Below are 16,785 nucleotides of genomic sequence, written 5' to 3'. Positions count from 1 at the left end.
TTAAGGATTTTTCTGAATTTCTGTCAGAAAGAAATATCATTGACTCAGGAGCAAAACTTCAATAATTTGCGTACACTGGAAAAGGGGGGAGGGTAGTCCTGAAAAAGCTGCTGTTGTATTGTTTGATAGCACCAAAACTGAAGGGGACTGCATTGATTTCTTCTAATAACATTGTGAAATTCATAGTAAGTGGATTGTTTCAAATATGAATTCATTTATCATATGCTCTTTTAAAATGTAGTGTAACCCCATTCTGTCAAAAAATGTGAGAAATTGTCTTTAATTAGAAAAAGATTTGTAAATCTTTACTCAGTTTTTACTAGCATTTGTGGTTATAAACTTGCTTAGCTGGAGTGTTATAGCTATGAAAATTAGCAATAAAAACTTCTGATTCCTCTATTCCCTCCTAAATTTCATCATGTACACATGGAATACTCATTTGAGCTTACAAATAAAATGATTACTGTTGCAAAATCCTTATTGTTAACCATTTCTATTTCTTGTTATTTGTTACTGAATAACTCTCTAGGACACCAAAGTATATATGATAAAGATTTAATATTTAGAAAGTCCAGAAGAATATAACAAGAGAAAAATAATCATAATCTTAATATCCAGAAAGAATTGTTGCTTAATATTTTTAATTTTGTCTATGTATACATCTACCCATATATATGTTTTACAAAATTTGATCATATTGTATATTCAGTTTTATTTAAACAATTCTCTTCTTTTACTTAAAATTTTGTGAACATTGAGAAGGAGTTAAGATGGTGGAATAGTAGGGGGACCCTAAGCTTGCCTCATCCCTTAAACACAGATATATCAGCATCAAATGATTTTGAACAACTAGGAAATCTATCTGAGGATTAAGAAAACAATCTGCACAATTGTAGGGAGAGAAGAACGTGGCAGATGCAAGGTTCAGAGATGTAAACTGGGGGAGAGAAAAGTTGCAGTGCCAAGAAGGGGAGGGAGCCTTTTGTTGGGAGAAGTCAGGGAAAAAGGGAGAGAGCAGGAGAGAGAGTGGCATGGTAGGGTTTGCACAAAATGCCATGGTATGGGGATCCCCTGGGTCATACTGGGAGAGAATGCTCCCCTTCCCAGAGTACATCTGGAAGAGGGTAAATTGCCTCTCCAAGGACAGAAGGCCCGCCTGGTGCCATCAAGTGGCTGTTCAACAGCAAGGGACAGAGGCACATGCAGAGGGCAGATATCCTGGTCATAGCTTTTTGCTGTGCTTCACCATAGACTCCAGGAACCTCAGCAGCCCTATGACTACTTTTCTTGGGGAGAAGGGTGCTAGACACAGTGCTGTGAGGCTCTCCTCTGGGGGAGGGGAGCAGGTCTGCACTGTGTGGGTCCTTTAAGTTTTGGAGTTTGGGGTCCCAACCACTGGCCAGAGATAAAACAAAGGAGAACTGCAGTGCTGGGTGTGCCCATGGCCGGGCACAGACAGGTTGAGGGCAAGGATCTGACAAAAGCCTGGGACACAGGAGGGGAGATATTGTTCACTTCTCTGTGAGGGCCTCCTGAACAGCAGTGGCCCCAGGTTCCCCTCCCCAGGGCCAAGAGGGTAGGGTGACACCATGTTTCACCCCCCAGGCCACCATCACAGTAGGACTACAGAGAAAAGCAGAGCGCCTCCAGTGGAGGCTGGAGTAGCGTACACCAAACTCTGCCGCCCTGCGCCCCACGGGGCAAATTTACTAGGGCAGGTCTGACTGTGAGCCAGAATGCAGGCCTCTCTCTCAGAAGACTAACACAGGCCCCACGCATGTACCAAGTGTACTGATCACAGAGGACTCCAAAGCATCAGCTTCATTTCTGGTGGAAGTAGGACCACTTTCTTTTTTTTTAATTATTTTTTTATTTTTTATTCTTATTATTTATTTTATTTGTTTTTCTTTTTTTCTTTGGAATCAGGCTTATAGTTCTTTTGTGCGTTTGCTGGTTTGCTTGTTGTTCCCTTTTCTTGTTTTTTGGATCAGGCTGCTTTTTTTTTTTTTTCGTTCTTTTATTTTCTTTGGAATCAGGCTTATAGTTTTTTGTTTATCTGTTTGCTTTTTTGTTCCTTTTCATTTTCTCTTTTCTTGGATCATGCTTTTTTTTTTTTTTTTAAATCAGGCTTATCATAACAAACAAATCAAAGCACACTTAGTTAAATGTCCAAACACTCCCCACTGCAAGCAAAGAGGAACTCTGCAGAGGACTGACATATGGGAAAGAGCAGCCAAAACACAACAGAGTGCACACAGCATATGCCAGCAACACTTTCTGAAGTGCAAGGCCCTGGAGAGTGTATGACCCCTTCTTAATATAGTATTACTCTCAGGGGCAGAAAACAACAAGCTTTCATAACACACCAAAGACAGAAACCTAGACACAATGACAAGATTGAGGAACTCTCCCAAAAAGAAAGATCAGGAAGAAATCACAGCGAGGGATTTGCTCAAAACAGATATAAGCAATATATCTGAACAAGAATTTAGAACAACAATCAAAAGAATACTAGCTGGCTTTGAAAGAAGCATAGAAGACACCAGAGAAACCCTGGCTGCAGAGATAAGAACAAAACTAAACTAAACTAAAACTAAAAAGTAGTTAGGCCGAAATAAAAAATTTTATAACTAAGATCAAAACTGACTAGATGTAATCATAATGAGACGGAAGAAGCAGAGGATTGAATAGGTGACATAGAAGATAAAATTATTGAAAATAATGAAGCTGAAAAGAAGAGGGAAAGAAAACTATTAGATCACAAATATAGACTTAGGGAACTCAGCAATTCCACAAAGTGCAATAATATCTGTATCACAGGAGTCCCAGAAGAAGAAGAGTGGGAAAAGGGGGCAGAAGGCTTATTTGAACAAATGTATAGCTGAGAAATTCCCTAATCTGGGGAAGGAAACAGATATTCAAGTCCAAGAGGCACACAGAACTCCCCTCAAAATCAACAAAAACAAGTCAACACCAAGACATATCATAGTGAAACTTGCAAAATACAAAGATAGAGAATTCTGAATGCAGCTAGGGACAAAAGGTCCTTAACCTACAAGGGTAGACATGTAAGGATAGCAACAGACCTGTCCACAGAAACTTGACAGGCCAGAAGACAGTGGCGTGATATATTCAATGTGCTGAATGGGGAAAATATGCAACCAAGACTATTATATCCAGCAAGGCTGTCATTCAGAATAGGAGAGAAATAGTTTCTAAGATAAGCAAAAACTAAAGGAGTTCATGAACACTAAACCAGTTCTGCAAGAAATATTAAAGGGGACCCTTTGAGCAGGAAAGAGAGACCAAAAGCAACAAAGACTAAAAAAGAACAGAGACAATCTACAGGAACAGCAACTTTACAGGTAATACAATGGCACTAAATTCATATCTATCAGTAATTACTCCGAATGTGAATGGGCTAATGCTCCAATCAAAAGACATAGGGTATCATAATGGATAACAAAACAAGACCAATCAATATGCTGCCTTGTACAAGAGACTCATTTTAGACCCAAAGATACCTCCAAATTGAAAGTGAGGGGGCGGAAAACCATCTATCATGCTAATGGACATCAAAAGAAAGTTGGAGTAGCCATACTTATATCAGACAAACTAGATTTTAAACCAAAGACTGTAATAGCAGATGAAGAAGGGCACTATATCATAATAAAGGAGTCTATCCAACAAGAAGATCTAACAATTATAAATATTTATGCCCCCAACTTGAGAGCAAATACATAAATTGATTAATAACAAACTTAAAGAAACTCACTGATAATAATACAATAATAGTAAGGGGCTTTAACACCCCACTCACATCAATGGACAGATCATAGAAGCAGATCAACAAGAAAACAATGGCTTTGAATGACACACTGGACAGATGGACTTAATATATATATTCAGAGCATTTCTTCCTAACGCAGCAGAATACACATTCTTTTCAAGTGCACATGGAATATTTTCTAAAATAGATCACATACTGGGTTACAACTCAGGCCTCAACAAGTACAAAAATATTGAGATCATAACATACATATTTACAGACCACAGTGCTATGAAACTTGAAGTCAACCACAAAAAAAAATTTTTTGGAAAAACCACAAATACTTGGAAATTAAAGAACGTCCTACTAAAAACTGAATGGGTTAACCAGGAAATTAAAGAAGAAACTAAAAAATACATGGAAGCAAATGAAAATGAAAACACGACAGTATAAACCTTCTGGGATACAGCAAAGGCAGTCATAAGAGTTAAGTAGATAGCAATACAGACCTTCCTCAAGAAGCCAGAAAAGTCTCAAGCCTAAATTTACACCGGAGCTGGAAAAAGAACAGCAAATAAAGCCTAAAACCAGCAAAAGCGGGGTAATAATTAAGATCAGAGCAGAAATAAATGATATAGAAATCAAAAACACAGTAGAACAGATCAACAAAACTGGGAGCTGATTCTTTGAAAGAATTAACAAAATTGATAAACCCCTAGCCAGATTTATCAAAAAGAAAGGAGAAAGAACCCAAATAAATAAAATCATGAATGAAAGAGGAGAGATCACAACCAACATCACAGAAATACAAACAATTATAAGAAAATATTATGAGCAATTATATGCCAACAAATTGAGCAATCTGGAAGAAATGGATAAATTCCTAGAAACATATAAACTACCAAAACTGAAACAGGAAGAAATAAAAATTTGAACAGATCCATAACCAGCAAAGAAATTGAATCAGTAATCAAAAATCTCCCAACAAACAAAAGTCCAGGGCTGGATGGCTTCCCAGGGGAATTCTACCAGACGTTTAAAGAAGAATTAATACCTATTCTTCTGCAGCTGCTCCAAAAAATGAAAATGGACAGAAAACTTCTAAACTCATTCTTTGAGGCCAGAATTACCTTGATTCCAAAACCAAAGACCCCACCAAAAAGGAGAATTACAGACCAATATCCTGATGAACATGGATGCCAAAACTCTCACCAAGATACTAGCCAATAGGATGCAACAGTACATTAAAAGGATTGTTCACCATGATCAAGTGGGATTTATTCCTGGGCTGCAGGGGTAGTTCAATATCCACAAATCAATCTATGTGATATATCACATTAATAAAAGAAAGGATAAGAAACATATGATCTTCTCAATAGATGCAGAAAAAACATTTGACAAAATACATCATCCTTTCTTGATAAAAAACCCTCAAGAAAATAGGGATAGAAGGAACATACCTCAGCATTATAAAGGACATATATCAAAGACCTATAGTTAATATCATCCTCAATGGGAAAAAACTGAGAGCTTTTCCCCTAAGGTCAGGAACACAACAGGGATATCTAATCTCACCACTGTTGTTCAACACAGTACTATAAGTGCTAGTCTCAGGATTCAGACAACAAAAAGAAATAAAAGGCATCCAAATCAGCATGGAAGAAGTCAAACTTTTACTCTTCACAGACAGCATGATACTCTATGTAGAAAACCCAAAGGCTCCACCAAAAAATTGCTAGAACTGATATATGAATTCAGCAAAGTCACAGGATATAAAATCAACTTACATAAATTGGTTGCATTTCTATACATCAATAATGAAGCAGCAGAAAGAGAAATCAAGGAATTGATCCCATTTACAATCGCACCAAAGACCAGTGATAAACCTAACCAGAGAGGTAAAAGATCTGTAAGCTGAAAACTATAGAACCCTTAATGGAAGAAGTTGAATAAGACACAAAGAAATGGGAAAATATTCCATGCTCATGGATTGGAAGAACAAATATTGTTAAAATGTCTATACTACCCAAAGCAATCTACACATTCAGTGTAATCTCTACCAAAATAACACCAGGATTTTTCACAGAACTAGAACAAATAATCCTAAAATTTTTATGGAACCAGGAAAGACCCTGAATAGCCAAAGTAATGTTGAAAAAGAAAAGCAAAGCTGGTGGCATCACAATTCCAGACTTCAAGCTGTATTACAAAGCTGTAATCATCAGAACAGTAAGGTACTAGCACAAAAACAGACACATAGATCTGTGGAACAGAATAGAGAACCCAGAAATGGACCCACAACTATATGGTCAACTAATCTTCAAAAAAGCAGGGAAGAATATCCAAGGGGAAAGTGGCACTCTCTTCAACAAATAGTGTTATAAAAATGGACAGTGACATGCAGAAGAATGAAACTGGACCACCTTCTTACACCATACACAAAAATAAATTCAAAATGGATGTAGGACCTAAATGTAAGACAGGAAACCATCAAAATCCTAGAGGAGAAAACAGGCAACAACCTTTTTGACCTCAGCTGCAGCAACTTCTTACTAGACACATCTCTGGAGGCAAGGGAAACAAAAGTAAAAATGAACTACTGGGACTTCATCAAGATAAAAAGCTTCTGCACAGTGAAGGAAACAATCAACAAAACTCAAAGGCAACCAACAGAATGGGAGAATATATTTGAAAATGACATATTGGATAAAAGCCTAGTATCCAGAATCTATAAAGAACTTAACAATTTGCTAACAGACACGTGAAAAAAATGCTCAACATCACTCATCATCAAGGAAATACAATTCAAAATCACAGTAAGATACTACCTCACACCAGTAAGAATGGCTAAAATTAACAATTCAGGAAACAACACACAATTGCAGAGAAAGGGGAACCCTACTGCACTGTTGATGGGAATGCAAACTGGTATAGCCACTCTGGAAAACAGTATGGAGGTACCTCAAAAAGTTAAAAGTAGAACTACCCTATGACCCAGCAATTGCACTGCTATGTATTTTTCCAAAGGATATAAAAATGCTGATTTGAAAGGGCACACATACCCCAATGTTTAGAGCAGCACTATCAACAATAGCCTAATTATGGAAAGAGCCCAACTGTCCATTGACTGCAGAATGGATAAAGAAGATATGGTATATGTGTGTAATGGAATATTACTCAGCCATCAAAAAGAACGAAATCTTGCCATTTGCAACAACATGGATGGAACTAGAGGGTATTTTGCTGAGCAAAATAAATCAGTCAGAGAAAGACAAATATCATATGATTTCACTCATATGTAGAATTTAGAAACAAAACAGATGAACATAGGGGAAGGGAAGGAAAAATAAAATAAGATAAAAACAGAGAGGGAGGCAATCCATAAGAGACTCTTAACTATAGAGAACAAACTGAGGGTAGCTGTAGAGGAGGTGGGTGGGGGGATAGGCTAAATGGGTGATGGGCATTAAAGAGGGCACTCGTTGGGATGGGCACTGAGTGTTATATGTAAGTGATGAATCACTAAATTCTACTCCTGAACCAATATTGCACTATATGTTAACTAACTTGAATTTATATAACGTAAATACATACATACATACATACATACAACACATATTAGGTAAGTTAAAAAAAAAAAAAAGGGAAAACCCTAAATACTCCATCAAAAAACTACCAGGACTGATAAATGAATTCAGTAAAGTTGCAGGATAAAAAAACGTGTAGAAATCTATTATTACATTTCTATACACTAATAATGAATCAGCAGAATAGAAATTAAGAATCCCATTTACAATTATGACAAAAATAATAAAATACCTAGGAATAAACTTAGCCAAAAAGGTGAAAGACATGTATTCTCAAAACTATAAAGCACTGAAGAAAGAAATTGAAGATGACACAAACAAATGGAAAGATATTCCATGTTCATGGATTGGGAGAACAAATATTGTTAAAATGTCCATGTCCATACAAAAAAAAAAAATGTCCATACTAACAAAAGCAATCTACAGATTTGTGCAATCCTTATCAAAATGCCAATAGCATTTTTCACAGAGCTAGAACAAACAACCCTAAAATTTGTATGGAACCATAAAAGACCCTCAATAGCCAAAGCAATTTTAAACAAGAAAAACAAAACTGAAGATATCACAATCCCAGATTTCAAGATACAGTACAAAACTGTAGTAATCAAAACAGTATGGTACTGGCACAAAAACAGAAACATAGATTAATGGAACAGAATAGAGAGGCCAGAAATAAACCCATGATTATATGGTCAATTAATCTTCAACAAAGGAGGCAAGAATATGCATTAGGAAAAAGACAGTCTCTTCAATAAATAACATTGGGAAAACTGGACATCTACATGCAAAAGAATGAAACTGGACCACTTTGTTACATCATACATAAAAATAAACTCAAAATGGACTAAGGACCTAAATGTGAGACCTGAAAGCATAAAAATCCTAGAAGAGAGAACAGGCAGTAATTTCTCTGACACCAGCCACAGCAATATTTTTCTAGATATGTCTCCTGAGGCAAGGGAAACAAAAGCAAAAATAAATTATTGGGAATACATCAAAATAAAAATCTCCTGCATAGCTAAGGAAACAATCAACAAAACTAAAAGACAATCTACAGAATGGGAGAAGATATTTGCAAATAACATATCCAATAAAGGGTTAGTATCCAAAATACACAAAGAATTTATACAACTCAACACCAAAAAAACCCCCAAATAATCCAATTAAAAATGGGCAGAAGACATGAACAGACATTTCTCCAAAGAAGACATGCAGATGGCCAACGAATGCAGGAAAAGATGCTCAATGGCACTCATCATCAGGGAAATGCAAATCAAAACTATAATGAGATATCACCTCACACCTGTCAGAATGGCTAAATTCAACAACACAAGAAACAGCAAGTGTCTGCAAGGATGTGGAGAAAAGGAACCCTTGTGCACTGCTGGTGGGAATACAAACTGGTGCAGCCACTGTGGAAAACAGTATGGAGGTTCCTCAAAAAATTAAAAATAGAACCACCATATGATCCAGCAATTCTACTTCTGGGTATTTATCCAAAGAAAACAAAAACATTAATTAAAAAGAATATATGTGGGGCATCTGGGTGGCTCAATCAGTTAAGCGTCTGACTCTTGATTTTGGATCAGCTCATGATCTCAGGGTTGTGAGATGGAGCTCTGTGCTCAGCGGGGAGTCTGCTGGAGATTCTCTCTCTCCCTCTGCCCCTCCCCACCAAAATAAATAAATAAATCTTTTAAAAGAAAAGGATATATGCACACCTATGTTTATTGCAGCCTTATTTACAATAGCCAAATGTAAGCAGCCCAAATATCTACTGATAAATGGATGGATAAAGAAGAGTTATATATATATATATATATATATATATATATCTCACTGTGATACACACACACACACACACACACACACAATGGAATATTACCCAGACATAAAAAAGAACGAAATCTTGCCATTTGCAATAACATGGATAGAGCTAGAGGATACAAGGCTAAGTAAAATTAGTCAGTCAGAGAAAGACACACACCATATGATTTTACTCATGTGTGGAATTTAAGAAACAAAACAAATGAATAAAGAAAAAAGAGACAAACCATAAAACAGACTCTTAACTATAGAGAATAAACTGATGGTTACCATAGGGGAGGTAGGTGGGGGGGATGGGTGAAATAGGTGATGGGGATTAAGAGCACACTTACCATGATGAGCACTGCATAATATATAGAATTGTTGAATCACTATATTGTACACCTGAAACTAATATAACACTATATGTTAATTATATTGGGATTTTTAAAAATAATAAATAAAAGAAAAATAATAAAACTTACTTCATTGCCCCCCCCCACAAAAAAAAACTTAAAAGAAAAGTAGAAATGTTTGAATGAACAAGTCACTGGCCAGTCTGCCTCTATTTTGTTTTTCATATTATCCATCCTGAGGAGCTTGACTTGCTGGCTGGTATAATAGCTTTTATAATATTTACCCTTGAATCTCAGGACTGTGTGAAGCAGACAGAGTAATTGGAAGTAAATTTCTGAGTCCTAAAGAAGCTTTGAACTAGCAAAGGAAACTAAGCCTAAGAAGCTAAATTCTTCATTTCTCCTAAGATAGGTAATAAATGAAACTTCTACCTTTATCTCAAGAAGGAACCAACAAGACTTGATAAGGAAGATCTGTGAAAAGGTTGGATCTTGCCACACTCATCCTCATTCCCTCACCAACTCCAAGACACTGAACTCATTTTCAAAATGTTGAGCTTCAGAGAGTTGTTTTTTAAAAAATTTTAGTCCCTCCTCAGGTTCCATGGAAATTGTTCCTCTTCAGAGGGATATAGGACTATTTAAAATTGCTTTAAATAAGTTGCTGGCCCTTCTCATCTTTGATCACATTTTGAGAATTAAGGTCCTGACCTATTATCTATTCTCCACACTAAATCTGTGGTAAAGTCTGGAAGGTAATGCTGCTTAGTTGGGGATATAATTTTTCCAACACAAACACAGAGAAACAGAGAAATGGAAGAATGAAGCAGGCAGTTGTGGGGGGGGGGGGGGGTGTGAGAGAGAGAGAGAGAAAGAAAGAGGGAATTTCCAGTTAGATCAAGTTCCTTTTGAAGATAGCGATACTGTTCTGTCCTTCAATTCCATGAGAAAAACATACATTTTTTTTTTTTTAACAAAATACCCCTCAACATAAATTATTGCTGAAAGGTTTCTTTTAGTTGCACTCAAAACAACATGGAATGAAACACCAGCCAGACATAATTTATCTCCTATCTACCTACTGGAGCCCAGGTATGATTCAAACACTCTCCTTTGCTAACATTAGATCTCTGAATATACTGGCTTCCCCTAAGAATATCATGCTCCAACATTACTTTTCTAACTTTCTTTGCTAAAACAAAGAAGCAAGCAAAAAAACATCATTAAGCAGCTTCCTATTATATTTATATAATATAATAATTTCTCTTTAATGAGATAAAGGTTTCTCTTTTATGAGACAAAGTGGTCTTATTAAGGTATTACACATTGAGGTATGAATGCCCAATACTTTCAGCCACCCAGAGGTATTTCTCTTAGATCTACAGTTTTAATTTCTAACTGTTGAATTTTATTAGTGAGAAAGGCTGATAATGACATTGTGATTCCTCTCAAATTTAACTTAAACCAATAGACCTAGAAAATTACTGACTTTGGAACCATATTTGGGTTCCATATTAAAAACCGCCGAACATCCCTGTAAGTTTATTTCCTCTGCCACGAAATAAGACAAATATCTCCCCTTCAGATTTGTAGGTACAAATAAGGTAGCCTTTATAAATCACAGAGTGAAGTTTATGGCATTCAAATCATAGATGTGATTAGTTATGTTAATTCATTTATTTGGCAAGGTGCTGGATTTGCCTTACATTAGAAGTCACCTGCTCCGCCTGTTATGAAGGACAGCCCTCAAGACATCAGGGCATTTCTTGGCTGAGGGTGGTCTGTCAGCAGTGTGGGGAACTGACAGCCTACAGTAGGGAATGGCAAATACTCGGCCCAAGTGCCATCAATCCTAGCTTCTGTGTCTACAGCATATACTGCTCATTGATTGAGCCTCTTTCTCATTGGCCAGAGACATGGTTTCAGAGTTTTCAACACAGTAGTTCAGGAAGCCCCTCCTAAGTAATCAGAACCAGCACTGAGGTTAAAGCATTTTGCCAGTAATAGTACAGGACAAAGATCAGCCAATTTTTCCGTAAAGAGCCAGAGAGTACATTTTTTTCTTTTTAAATTTTTGTACCATATGGTCTCTGTTGCAGATACTCCACTTTGCCTTCCTAGTACGAAAGCAACCATAGACAGTACGTAAACAAACGGGAGTGGCGGTGTTCCAATAAAACTGCATTTACAATAGTAGGCAGTGGGCTAAATTTGGCCCACAGCCGTGTTTGCCAACTCCAGGCCTAGAGCCTCTCCCAAAATCAAGGAGACAAATGCTGCTGAAATAATTTCAAGAGCATTTGCAAAGGAGGTATTTCAGCAGCCTGGCAAGGTGAGGGATGTAAAAATGGGCCTCCGACCTGAGGACTTCCTCTGCTTAATTCTACCTGAAATCCTGCTGAGTCCACTTTTCTCCCAATTCTCAGAGATTGCCGAGGTCAGTGTGCTCCATTGCTCTTGGACCTCAGCTGATTCAGTGAGTCTCTTCTAGCTGTTTACATCAATGTGAAAATGCACCAGCTGATGTCTCCTACCCAGGCCATTTACTGTTAATGTTAATACAACCCTGGGCTTTAACCTTGAGTTTGAGGTTCTTTCCCACTTGAACTCATGATCCAAAATGTCACTGGAGACTCCCATTGCCCCAGCAATTAAAGGAACCCTCGAGTATTGCCTCCCCCATAACCATGCAATGAATTGAGTTACAGATAAATGTTATCAAAACCTTCAACTTTCTTTTTTTTTTTTTTTTAAGATTTTATATATTTGACAGAGAGAGACACAGCGAGAGAGGGAACACAAGCAGGGGGAGTGGGAGAGGGAGAAGCAGGCTTCCGCGGAGCAGGGAGTCTGATGCGGGGCTCAATCCCAGGGCCCTGGGACCATGACCTAAGCCAAAGGCAGACGCTTAATGACTGAGCCACTCCGGCACCCCAAAACCTTCAACTTTCTCTTGGAGATCTCACATTGAGTCCCATGTTATATTTTTTCCAACAGGGAGAAATATGGGTGGTTGGGTGTATGACATTGGGCAAGTCATTTTACTTTCCTGAGCCACAGGTTCTTCATCCATAAAATAGAGATAATACCTTCCCTACTTATTTCATAGAATATTGTGAGACTCAAAGGATACCTTTTTTATATAGGCTTATATGTTTCACAAAAGTCACATCATCCATTAAAACCCTTTTTAGTCCGCCATTCTCCTCCACCCACATCACCATAATTATTCACAACCTGTGACAAACACTGGGGCTATTACTGGAGGAATATGTCTACTCATGCAATCTTCACTTCCAAATCAGAGATGTTTGTCCAGATCCATGTCCTATCTTCTTCATTTGTCACATGAAGGAGAGCATATAAAGGTCTCCAGATGGATCCTGGCTTTCATTACCTTTTGGTGCCAAGACCCTTCTAAGAATACAGCATCAGCAAATCAGACAACTATAAAGTTACTTAAATCCTACATGTCTATGCCAAGAAAGGTGATGATAAAAAGTTCTAAAGACAGAAAGGACTGAAGCAGGGACTGACTATTGCTTGGAAGTGTTAGGTAAGAATTATTTACCATAATAGCTTTGACTTGGCCATAAAAGCCCTTCAAATTCCAACTGAAGTTCCCTTCAAGAAAAATGAGTAACTAATAATTTTATTATAAAATCAAAGCTGCTGTTCTCCTTCCAAAGTCCCTAAATTGCATGGGAATAGTATATTTGATTTCCTGGAGAAATTCAGATTCGGCAACATTCCCAGAGAACTTTGAAACCATTCATTTCAGAACAATCTACATTCTTCATATATGCATTTATCAAATGATTATAAATACCACCATTTTGGTGTCAAAAGGGATCAGTGGCAATAGCTTTTGCCAAGGTCATTTAGTTCCTCTGTTCCTCAGTTTCCCTACCCTACAAACACTCTTTGGCCTTTGTAAAGTAGGATTTACAAATATCTGCTTTCTTCTTCATGAGGGTATAAAAAGGAATAAATGGAACAATACCTGTAAAAGTACTTGGGAGCTGAAGGATCCATACAGCCAAGTCCAGCAAACCTTCTAAATGATCTCCTACAAGTTAAATAGGAAGGATGATCTCCTTGCAGGCAGAATTTGTCACAAAATGATTTCTGCAATGGAAAATCAAATAATGCACCCGTTATTACCTTTGCTTTTCCTCCCACTTAGGAATCAGCCGTCTCTTATTAAACATAGTCTCTGCCGTTCAACAGTTTTCCTACTATTTACTCATGAGCTAACAAGGCGACTAACTTTACGATGAAAACCAGGACATAAATCATCCTTACAACGTACATTATGTTTGCTCTTCACAGGGCATGATGGTTATAATCTGTACATTCAAAAACTTGCAGTATGTTTGGCTATTTTCCCAACTGGGGAAAAATAAAGCTATTTCTGTTCAGCGGCTTAGGTCCGGATGTCGGGAAGGTCTTTCATTGCACAACACTTCCAGTAATAAATCCAAGACCCTACTCTCTTTTTTCATAGGGGGTACAAGTGTTTTGTGCTGTCAAAGTGGAAGATTAGCCACACAATTTGCTTTAGATGGGCTGAGTGAAGTGTCAAGGCACAGAAAGCATTACTCCTGCTGGAGCCTCAGCAGTAGCCACCACTCAGATTGTGATGGACAGTCTGCTGGTGAAGCTGATACCCTGCAACTTCCTGGTTCTGGCCTTGGAAGGTGTTCATTTCAGCAGAGACTGGGCGTTCCATCAGACCTTCTCCTACAATGAAGATTCTCCAAGCATGGAGCCCACTGGCCTCCTCCCCAGGGTCCTTTCTCTCTTCACTGTCAATCCCAGTTTGGGGACTTCTGACTGGTCATCTAGCCTCTTAATTTCTATTGTGTATCGATTAACTTTATGCACTGCTCCCTCAGGGCTTTAGCTCTGGATTTCTGAAATGCTTATTTCCTCTCAAACAGCCTGGATCTTGCACATCAGAAGATTTGCCTTTCACAAGTATTTCTCTGAATTGGGCTGCTAAATTAAAAGACAAACATTAAACAGTTTCTCTTTTATAATAATTCAATCATTCTTTTTTTTTTTTTTTAAAGATTTTATTTATTTATTTGACAAAGAGAGAGACACAGCGAGAGAGGGAACACAAGCAGGGGGAGTGGGAGAGGGAGAAGCAGGCTTCCCGCGGAGCAGGGAGCCCGATGCGGGGCTCGATCCCAGGACCTGGAATCATGACCTGAGCCGAAGGCAGACGCTTAACGACTGAGCCACCCAGGTGCCCCTAATTCAATCATTCTTAAAGTAACAAGTGTCTCTAGCTGAACTGGAGAAAGGTGGTGTATAGAACGTAAGGGCACTGATATATTCCAATGTATTATCTCCTTACATCAGTCAGGGCTCTCTGGAGTCCTTCCTAACAGGCGACAGGCCCAAATGAGGTGGTCTTGTTTGGATTTTCATCTTTTATGCCCAACGACTTGTCCATAGACTAAGCAGCTGCTTCCCATCAAGCGACCCAGAGGGAGCCAGGATACTCACTGGCATGGAGCCATTTCCTCTATTACACAATGTGTCCCATTAAGCAATATATTTCTGTGAGATACTGTCTTAAGAGCTCTTCTGAAATATGTCAAAGTGCTTCTTGGAAGTTAGGACAAAACATGGACTATACATCTATTTCTTCTTGAATTAATGAGAAAGCATAATTTGAAAGTAGGCCCCAAACAAAAAGCTATAGATAAAATAACTGCTCTATCCCTGCCAAAGAATGCTTCTCAAAGAGTGTTACTTGAGCATAAAAAGATCTGGTAAACTCTCCAGAATAATAACAATACCATCTCTCGACTAAAAATGTACTCTGTACTAGTGCTTCACATATGATAACTCATTTAATTCACCCATAACTCTAAAATAAATATCTTCCCATTTTATTTGTAAGGAAATTGAGACTCAGAAAAATTAAATAACTTGCCCAACTTCATACAGCCAATAAGTATGAGAGTCAGAATTCAAACCCTAGTTTATTTGACTCAGAAATATAAATCAAAATCGACTACAGAGCTGGGTAACAATACAGATGCCCACCTACCTCCAGTGATTGTCACCAACTGAGTCCTGGGGTGCAGGTTGCTGTGCAGATTAAGCCCCCACTTAGGTTCTAGACCACCTCAGTTTACCATTCGGCACATTGCTCTTGGTAGTTTTCTGATCCTGGGACATTTACTTAACTTCGTTGTGCCTCCATTTATTCATCTTTAAAATAGAGAAGAAAAGAACTGTAATAGTCTCTTCCCTATAAAGTCCTTCTGAGTTAGCATATGTAGGCCACTTACATACTTTACATACTTGAAATGGTACCTTGACATGGTAAACACAGTTATTATTGATCTAATGCACTACTGACCAAATCCTCTAGAACACAATGTGTCACATAAAGCAGTGTATTTGTGTGAGATACCAGATGAGATTTGAGAAAAGACTATGCTGCATTCTTCTCTGACTTTAGAAGAATCCATGGAGTAAACATATAATCACATATAAAAATTTCAGGACATTCTCACCTTTTTACACTGCAAATTTGCTGTAAGAAAATCATATGTACTAGCCATAAGACACCTGAAGAATATATTTTAGCTGTGCTATAATATAGAGTAACATCTTATAGAACAATTACTTTCAAAAAAGCAATAATTTGGGGCGCCTGGGTGGCTCAGTTGGTTAAGCGACTGCCTTCAGCTCAGGTCATGATCCCAGGGTCCTGGGATCGAGCCCCGCATTGGGCTCCCTGCTCCGCGGGAAGCCTGCTTCTCCCTCTCCCACTCCCCCTGCTCGTGTTCCCTCTCTCACTGTCTCTCTCTCTGTGTCAATTAAATAAATAAATAAAATCTTTAAAATAAAATTAAAAAGCAATAATTTTATTGTCATAGTAAAGATACTGACTGAGGGTGATGCAGAGCAGAAAGCCAGAACATGGGGATGAGAGTAGGAATAAGATTATAATGGGGTTAAGACTTTGTTTTTTAGAGCAGTTTTAGGTTCACAGCAAAATTAAGAGGAATATACAGAGATTTCCCATATCCACCTGCCTGCACACTTGCGTAGCTTCCTCTATTATCAATATTCCCAACCAGAATGGTACACTTGTTACAACTCATGAATCAATATTGACACATCATAATCACCCAAATCCATAGTTTACCTTAGGGTTCACTCTTGCTCTTGTATATTTTATGGGTTTGGACAAATGTATAATGACATCCTTACATCCTTACAGTATCATATGGAGTCC

The 16,785-nt window shown here is 37.9% G+C and overlaps 1 protein-coding gene across 3 annotated transcripts in view; it reads right to left on the bottom strand.

Annotated features, from left to right (window-relative positions):
* PLPPR1 (phospholipid phosphatase related 1) overlaps positions 1-16,785 on the bottom strand; it is a 564,480-nt gene that overhangs the window by 284,367 nt on the left and 263,328 nt on the right. For all 3 annotated transcript variants that reach the window (XM_032418867.1, XM_032418868.1, XM_032418869.1), the window contains 2 exons: positions 15,586-15,749; positions 13,522-13,646 (listed from right to left, as the gene is read on the bottom strand). The gene's annotated coding sequence lies outside the window, so the exon portion shown is untranslated. The remainder of the gene's footprint in view (positions 1-13,521; positions 13,647-15,585; positions 15,750-16,785) is intronic.

The sequence above is a fragment of the Phoca vitulina genome, unplaced genomic scaffold, assembly GCF_004348235.1.
Source record: "Phoca vitulina isolate PV1807 unplaced genomic scaffold, GSC_HSeal_1.0 scaffold21, whole genome shotgun sequence".
NCBI lineage: Eukaryota > Metazoa > Chordata > Mammalia > Carnivora > Phocidae > Phoca > Phoca vitulina.
Note: the sequence above shows the minus strand (reverse complement) of the source record. Positions and strands in the feature narration are given on the sequence as shown.